This window comes from Anser brachyrhynchus (assembly GCF_964034855.1).
Source record: "Anser brachyrhynchus genome assembly, chromosome: 2".
Lineage (NCBI taxonomy): Eukaryota > Metazoa > Chordata > Aves > Anseriformes > Anatidae > Anser > Anser brachyrhynchus.
This window is the reverse complement of record NC_137695.1, coordinates 35,375,307-35,383,916: the sequence shown is the minus strand read 5'-3', so window position 1 is coordinate 35,383,916 and position 8,610 is coordinate 35,375,307. Positions and strand designations below refer to the sequence as shown.

The following is an 8,610-nucleotide window of genomic DNA, read 5'->3' as shown; positions in this document are numbered from 1 at the left end:
AAGCAGGTTGTGGCCATATTTTGGATTGGCATCCACAAATCATCACTTGCTTCCAGTCAGCTCCTGGCATTAGTACCTACTGGATAATCATTCATTTTTCAGACAAGCAATTTCATCAAAATTCATCTTGCCATAGCACAAGTAGTTAGCTGGGACTGAACTGGAAGAGCAGTTTCCCCAAGGGGGGATTTTGTGGAGGGAGGAAGTCTCAGTGAGATTCACCTGGACTGAGACCTGCAGCCTGTGAGGTGCCTGTGCCACACATTGACTGCTGAGAGCAGCTACCTGCGTTTGGTTTTTACCACAGGTGCACTGGGTAAGTGCGTGTTTCAATGACAGCACACTTTCTCTAGAGGCTACCTCCTCAGGCATGGTTAGGAAAAGCTTTCCAAGCCCTCCTCTCTGGATTCCTCCAAGCTCTCTTTTGCATCCAAAGAGGTGCAGAGGGTACTTGCTGCAAGAGCACTGCAGACACCAGCCCCTTCCTCTCTGCACGTGCATGTGCATTGGCCCGTCTAACAGTTCAGAGCAAGGAGGACCCATGGGACCATGACTGAGTTCTTGGTGCTTCAGGGACATGAGGGATATCACTGTGACATTAAAATAAACTTTCATTCCAAAGAGTCTTTGGATGAAGAAAGAGTTGTGAAGTTGGTATTTAGTAATTTTAGGTCTGAATATAACTGACTTGATCTTTGGTTGTATCTGTGTTGCCCATGTTCTGCTGCTGGGGATAAAGTAACGCTGCAGTTTTATTATTAAAAGACCATAATTTCAAAGAGAAAGGGACATTGCCAGCTGCAGTCTGTGTCTACCTAGTAATCTGAGGTTGAAAAAGCCTATAAGTGGTACAGTAAATAGAGCATATTATGTAATACATTCACTTATTTGACATTCTTCTGGACAAAATGTGGCATAATTCACAAATGGCTTAATGTTCTTGCTCACTTAGGATAAAAGGGCAAAGAAAACCCTTTCTCAGCTTCCTCAAGGCGGGCTGACTCCCAGTATTAGCGCCTCATTTGCCCTGGCTAAAGATAAATTACCCCATTACACTGCATGTCCTCTGCCCTCTGGCAGGGGATTAAGTAACTTCAGCTCGGGTGCACCACCAGTCATCCCTGTGCGCTTCTGCACCGCGGCTCGAACAACGTTCTTCTTATGCCGGCTCCGTATGTGCGTGTGTAGCTATTAGGCTAGGTCGTGGCCCCATTATGCTAGATGATATACATGTACATCATTAGAGACAACCCCAACTGAGACTGCTCGGCCGCCCTACCTGCGCCGCTTGTAACAGCTCACGCGGCCGAATGTGTTCCCCAGATGTGCGCCCCAGGACCAGGCGCTGCAGAAATGTCCCATCCAGCTGCCCTCAATGGGACTAATCGCATGCTTTCCTTAAAGCATGTGCTTAAATACTTTCCTGGGCAAGGGCCAGCACGAGCTGTGTCTTGCCGGACTGACTTAAACCCACACGGCTCCAAACATATTTGCAAGGTTTCTGCGGAGGTAAATCAAACCTCCAGGCTTGGATACAAAGTGAGCTCCGTTTTCCTCTCACCAGCCAGATGAATCCCATGGAAGAAACAGAAATCTATGGGATTTTCCACCCATGGCATTTTGCCCAGCTAAGCCCTTCTTAAGTCCCAGCATGGCTGTGGCTGACAGAGATGCAGTTAGAGCTGGACCCCAAAACTTTGGCAGGCTATCACTCCCTCAAGATACGCAATTTCATCAAATATGAAATGTTTCACAAAACTCATATGAGTTGGCAAAAATAAGGTTTTGGAAGAGAAACAGGAAATATTTATTATAGTACGTTTTAAACATTTTACATGAGTTTTTGATGTCTCAATTTGAAAAAAAAAAAAAAGGTTTTCTTTTCAATATGAATTTTGTAAGTATCACTATTCAAAATTCAGAATGTCTGATCCATGATAAATACAGCCATTGCAGGGTGAGAAGGGACTCTCTTTCAGCACGAAGGATACAGTCATTCAATTTACTAGGGAAAGTCAGACAGGGTCTCATTTAGATATAATTTAATCATTTTGTCACACATATTCAGAGTGCATACACTCCAGAGAGTGTATTCCCAGAGGCAGCTGATTCACTCACTCACTCCCAGGGCTTGCAGGCGCCTGGTTCCCTCTCACCTCTGTCTAGAGGAAACTTTCGTGCAGAGACCCTGGGAGCCCTGATAACTCTAGCACAAGCCAAGGACTTAACAGTGTCCAGACACTCAGCTGCAGAGCTGAACCAAACTTCCCAGGGGTTTCTAAAACTCCCAGGGCTTCCAAGGAGCACGAACCCCCTCAGGGTTCCTGTCCTGCTTTGAAAGGAGCTGTATATTGCAGAAACTGTGCAGTTCTCTGAAGCTTCAGTGTCCCGTCAGCCAAGCCAATAAACTGGTGGGAAACCAGCCCATAGCAGAGGTCCTCTCCCAGTGACACCTGTCTGGGAAATAGCTTGCTTTCACCGAGCATCTTCACGTTGAGTTTTTTCCTTATGAACATTTGTCCGCTCCACAAATATCTCATCCAGCATTAACTGTTTTAAGGCTGTTTAAAAGAAAAAAAAAAGAAAAAAAGAAAAAAAAAAGGAAAAAAAAAAAAGGAAAAAAGATTATTGACCTGCCTGAAAACATTGTTTTGTTTTGCTTTTCTCTTATTTCAAAGACAACTCACGCATTTGGGGGCGGGGGAGGAGGCAATTGCAATCTGAGCGGAAGACAAAGGTCAAAGTCTCAAAATCCTTTGCCAAATGGAACTGCTGCCCCGAATACAGCTTTAATCACAGTAGGACAATGTTCTTCTCTATTGTACCTTAGTGGGAGATCTCTGCTGGCACAAACAAAATAGATTCTCCTCAAAGAATGAAATGAGATGACAATGTAGATATTGTCTTTGAATGACCTCCAAAAAAATCAGGAAGTGAATACCAAACTTGGTTTGAAATGTACTTATTGTACAGACTGGGACAAGATAATTAGATGAAATATCCTGATTATACAATTCACCAACATAAAGTGAAACAAAAAATAGGAAATAACATGCAATCAACCCTATTCGTAGGTCTATATAGTATTTTCAATTTTTATCAAGCACTGAAGACAATGCATACCAGCAGTGTACTGCTGTATATTTCTGCAAATCTAGCAGTGAAATATTGTAAAAGCCTGATCTAATAGAATTAGAGTTGCTTTTCCTTTTCAAAATGCCGTGTCACTTTTTTTTGCAGTATCCTAATCACCTTTCTGTGATTAACTTTATTTTCATCAGCATTTTGTTTTCAGACATTTTAAGTCTTTTCTCTCTATTGAAATACTTTCAGACGATTACCTTTCTCCTTACCCTGTTATATCTGAAATTTTTAAGCATGGGTTTTTAAAGGCTAGTGTTGCTGCATATTTTCCTTTTTCAAAGCCTGGCTAGATGTGGGCACTGATCTAATGGTTCAATAGTGTCTTCTGTTGATTTTTTGTCCTAAAAGGAAAAAAACTCTGCCTTGTGGAAACATAAAGCAGTTCATCAGAGCTGTGCTCTCAAACTTTAGTGAGAAAATTTAGGAACAAAAGCACAATTTGTGGAATACATCTGTAAAAACTTGAAGCTTTTTTTCGTCTACTATTTTTTTCCTATTGGACCTAAGGAATTCTTTTCTAATTTAAGTAAGTGATAGCACTATCTCTGCTCTGCAGACTTGTTGACTTACTACTGTTTTATCACTTTCTTTTTCTTTAATTTTTGGATTAATTATACCACTACATTTCAGAAGTGCACAGCCTATTTTCAAACATAAGGTTTTGTTTCCCTAAACAACTCAGGTGTGAGAATACAAGGGGAAAAGGGCTGTTTCCATTAGCAACTCAGGGCTATAAGAATAATAGCAGTGTTGATAATGATGAGGCAAACTAAATACATCAGGTCTCTAACAGGAAAACTTCTGAAAATATAAATGAAAGTGCATACAGTTGACTTTTAATTAGCAGAAGGGCACAAAATGATGAGTAAATTTCATTGCCAGAATGCAATAGGAAATTGTTCTCTTCTGGCTAGTGCTCCAAATTCCCCTGAAGTCAAAACCAGGGGCTCACTGATGAGGTCCTTGCATTGCCATGGGTGTCTCTGTGATTTCATGAGTGGGATGAGAACAAGCCTGAACAGCAGGATGGGATGGTCCTGTCCATAAGTGCCCACCAGAAGAAGTCTGTGGTTCTTGTCTCCCAGGTTGTACGGAGGCAGTGCTACACTGGGAGGCACTGCTCTTAGCTGTTCCAACAGGTAGACGTGATTGTGGCTAAACCCCAGGACTCTTGGTGCAACCTGCCTCCAAGGTGTCTCTCCCTAAAGGCATAGATACCCTGAGCCCCCTCGCCTGATTCTAGAGTAAACCTCACCTCCCTGAACCTCTGAGCTAGTACCTGCCCCACCTTTGGGTCCAAGCCATAGGAAGGTGTAAGGATAGCATATAAGTCCTGCATATGAGCTGCCTGCAATGCCAAAATAACAAGAAATGCAACTAGTGCTGCAAGGCCCCATGGTAATGTTAATTACTCTAAAGCAGCAGCATCTGGCCCCATTTCTGCTGGGTGACTGTTAGCATAGGAGCGCTCTGCAAAACAGGACTTTATATATAGACAGATAACCTCATAAACCTGTCTCCCTTTTACTATCTGTTGGTTTTCTATGTATCTGTAGAGTACTTGATTCTGGAACATTTCTGTGCAAATAGTTACTGCCAGGGCAAACTCTGAAACCAGATGGTTACACAGCAGATCTGGGAATTCATAGAGGTAGGTGAGTCACAAGAAGTTTTGGTCTGGGTGTTTTGTACAATCCAAATTTCCTATTTACTTTAATCTTTGGGTCATAAGGTGACAGAGATATTTTGCTATAGTTGCAGACATACCAACTTGAGATTTGCTTAGGGCTTCTCTTGGCAGTCACTCCCACTTGATCCAGCTCTAAAGAGGCACCTAGTTAGTCAAGCTGAAAAGTCAAATATATCTTAATATGATACTCACCTCATCAATCCAATGTGGACTATTAGCTATACATGCTGATGTGCAAGTATAAAGAGAAATATCAAGACAGAGGACAAAACACTGTTATTAGTTTATGAATTTGTACCTTCAGTGATCATTTACAAGCCAAATAGAGCACAACCTTGAGACCTTTACATTCAAAGAAGAAATAATTCATTAGCTGAAAGCTCAGCTTGAGATAGTATGGTGGAGTGGAATAACTGAACCTGTTTCTCTAGACTCGAAAAACTTGCCCCAAAAGCTGGATTATCAGCAGGGTGCCTATGTCTATACCAGCATAGGCTGGGTCTGGTGAGAGTAGACTTGCAAACATAGCAAGCAGAAGACAGGCACACTCAAGTCCTTCTAACATATTTCTCTCCTTCCCTCCTTGCCCTTTTAACATTCACTCCTCACGGGGAGGAGATAACTCAGTGACACAGCTACTACGTAAAGCAGGAGTAATATAGTGCCTATGCATTATCCTATATTGATTTTCTTCCCTATCAGCAGCGTTAGCAATATTTCTGCTACCAGGATGAATGTTACAGTCTTTCTGTCCTGTTCACTGACAGTATATATTCCTGCAAGTTCTCTACTGTGGTGCCTGATTGGATTAATCCTTTGTAAAGTGTATTGATCAAAGCCTGCTGGAGCCTCAGGCTTCTAATATCTCTCCTAAAGAAGCTCATGATCAGGTCATCCTGGCTTCACATAACTCTGAACATGCAGAAGGATCTACAGCAGAAAAATAAAAATCTAGAACCCAAACCCTTGCCTTTCTCTGGAATTAAAGCATTCATTTGCTGATTTTAAACACTGCTTGGAATGAGAGTGAGAATACTTCCCAAAGTCTGATCAGGAAAGCTGAGGGTTAAAAGCTGCAGCAAGCAGAAGCTGTACAGGCTGCCAATTATTTCCAGCTGAGATTCCTATGTAAGGAAAAGGGCTGGTAGGCAAATAGGGATTGGTGTATTTGGAAGAGGGAGAAAGTTTCTGTTCCCAGGAGCTGGTGATTAGTCTAATATCTCTGTTTGGGCTCATGGTTGAGCTGAGTCTGCCAGAAAAAGGGGAAGACAGTTTGAGCGAATTATTTATCCTGAAACCCATTTCAGAAACCTTGAGGGATATTTTTCTGAGCTTTGTAGCAATATTATAGTGCTCTTAGGAGTTTAGAGAAACTGAAAAAGTTGCTCTCATTTTAACTGAGAAGATTAGGCTGTTTCGTCTGAGAGATCTTCTAGAGAGGGAAGGCAAGAAAGTTAATCGGAAGCAGCTTGTCAAAAAAATGCCAAAATGGTGGGCCTGATCTCAGTTGTTAGATTATACTATGATGAGGAATATTGTTATGGAGATGCCAATGCCCGCTGCCATGACTGCAAGGGGTCCCTGTGTGCCTGCAATACAACCTGTCCCCTGGCAGCTCTTCTCTGATCCTAGGGATGTTTTTCCCAGTCCTCACAGCCTCGTTTGGCCCCTGCAGCTTTCTTCAGCAGCATCTACCAAAGGATGAAGTAACATCAAGGCACATCAGTTACTCTTCCAGGGAGATGGGAGAGTATGCTGCCCTTGAGAGCACCCTATTTCCCTGTAGGGTGGGCCGAGGAGCTCCCCTCACCCATCTGGATGTCTTAGGCTTTTGTGGGTATCCACAGCTCCAGGCTTTGAATACCCAGAGGGCCTGTCCTTGAGTAGACTTCACTCCTAGATGCTGCCTAGTAAATGACAGAGATGGAAATATCTAGATTATGAAAGGGATACAGATATGGCAAATCCTGCTGGTAGCTAAAGTTAGCAAACTGCTGCAAAATTCTTTTATTCTTCTATTCTTCTTTCAACCACTTACTTCTGTTAAAAGTACCAAGGACGGCAAGATAGAGTAGATAGATGCCAGGAAATGTGCTCTGTGATTATGGGCTGGTACCACTGTCCATTTTCCTCTGTGATAGATTGATAATACCTGTTAAATTTAGCCTTGAATTTGCCTACATTGACTGTCAAGCATCTTGTCACTTCAGTTGTTGAGAGTTATGTGCATCGGAGGTCATGGGAAGAGTTACCAACATCAAAGAAATACTTTGATATTTCTATTTGCTGTGAATATTTTTACTTACTGCATCTTTCTCTACTCTTCTACTTGCACATGTGCAGATGCAGAGTTAGCATCTCTCTGAGACTGTCTGAAGAGGCAGAAGATGAGCTCGCTGCAGGGCTCGCTGCAAGACAGGAGAAGGCATCCCTGCCAAGCAGGGTAACAGTGGAAGGACCGCAGGTGGCAGGTACTAATGTGTTCACTGTGTCTGTCACTAGAGATTTCCCTGCTTCAGCTGGCACAGATTAAGCAGTGAGCGTTAAAGAGCTCAGAAACCAGAGCTCACACCCACAGGAAGTGTCCTGCACTGGTGCTCATGAATCCCCATAGTTCTGATTTAAGGCTTTATTCCTTCTGTAACAAGACTGAAAATGCTGTGGCTCATGTTTTCGCGTGTGTTTAATTTTAAATGCAATTATCTCAGTCCTCTTCTTCGAGTAACTTGTCCACAACATTACCATCCCACAGAAAGCCCACGCTGACATAAGCATTTCATAAGCACTCCAGTAGCTCACTACATGCCTGCCTGGTGCAGAAACATTTGGGAGACAGGCACAAAACCACAACTTGCCTACAGACACTGGCTGCCATCATTATTCAGAGAAAACTGGAAAAGATGTTGTATTGTTTTCAAGTCATTCTAGTTGACATAGGAAAGCTTCACAATATAAGGTTCTGAACACAGAAAGAAAATCAGTGTTGTCCTAAAGATTGCCCAGTCACATCAGTGGGACAAATGGAAGTTTTTGCAATTATCCTCTGGCCATCTCTGTTTATCCAGAGCAATATTTGCCATCTTGTGGCAGCAAGATACCGAGCTGCTCCTCAGCCATGTAAAACAGTTATACTCATCTGTGAAAGGCAGATATGAGGATGGTAAAATGTTTCGTGCATTTTAGTGCAACATTAATGAGATGAAGTGTTAGATTCAGGCACAATCTCAATGAAGTTAATGGCACAAGGTCACCAGTCACATTACTTCCAAACCAGCAGACTTGTCAGAACAGGCTGCTCCTAGAAGCTGCTTGGTCTTTGAATGTCTTTCTCCCTCCTTCCTATTTCTGTAAAATAAAATAAAAAGCTTTAATATATATATATTTTTGTAGCCTATTTTACAAAATGCTCTGCTATGGAAAAGTGGAACACCTGAATTTTACAGGAACTTCACTTGTTTTGTGCATTGTTGCAGCAAGTCTCAGAGCTGCTTCTAAAAAAGGAGAAGCACAGAACCGAAAAAAAAAAAAAAAAAAAAAAAGGAAACTAAAAGAATGAATCTCCGGAGGTGAATTGGAGCTGAGCATGAAAATAGAAATACTTCCAAGTCAGACACAGATTCAAGACTCTGGGGCTCAAGCTGTACATCATGTCACTTGCCAGAACAGCAAGGAGTTGTTTAATGAACTGAGATTTTGGTAGGTAGCCTGAAAGAAAAGGAAATCACAGAGGATTTCTTTTTTTTTAACAAGTTGTGAGAACCAGAAAATCTTCCCAT

The 8,610-nt window shown here is 42.2% G+C and overlaps 1 long non-coding RNA gene across 1 annotated transcript in view; it reads right to left on the bottom strand.

Moving 5' to 3' along the window:
• Positions 1-2,172: 2,172 nt before the first annotated feature.
• The window catches only part of LOC308189003, a 36,404-nt gene continuing 29,966 nt past the window's right edge, over positions 2,173-8,610 (bottom strand). Inside the window, exon 2 of the long non-coding RNA XR_013945938.1 lies at positions 2,173-2,561. This is a non-coding gene — a long non-coding RNA (uncharacterized lncRNA). The remainder of the gene's footprint in view (positions 2,562-8,610) is intronic.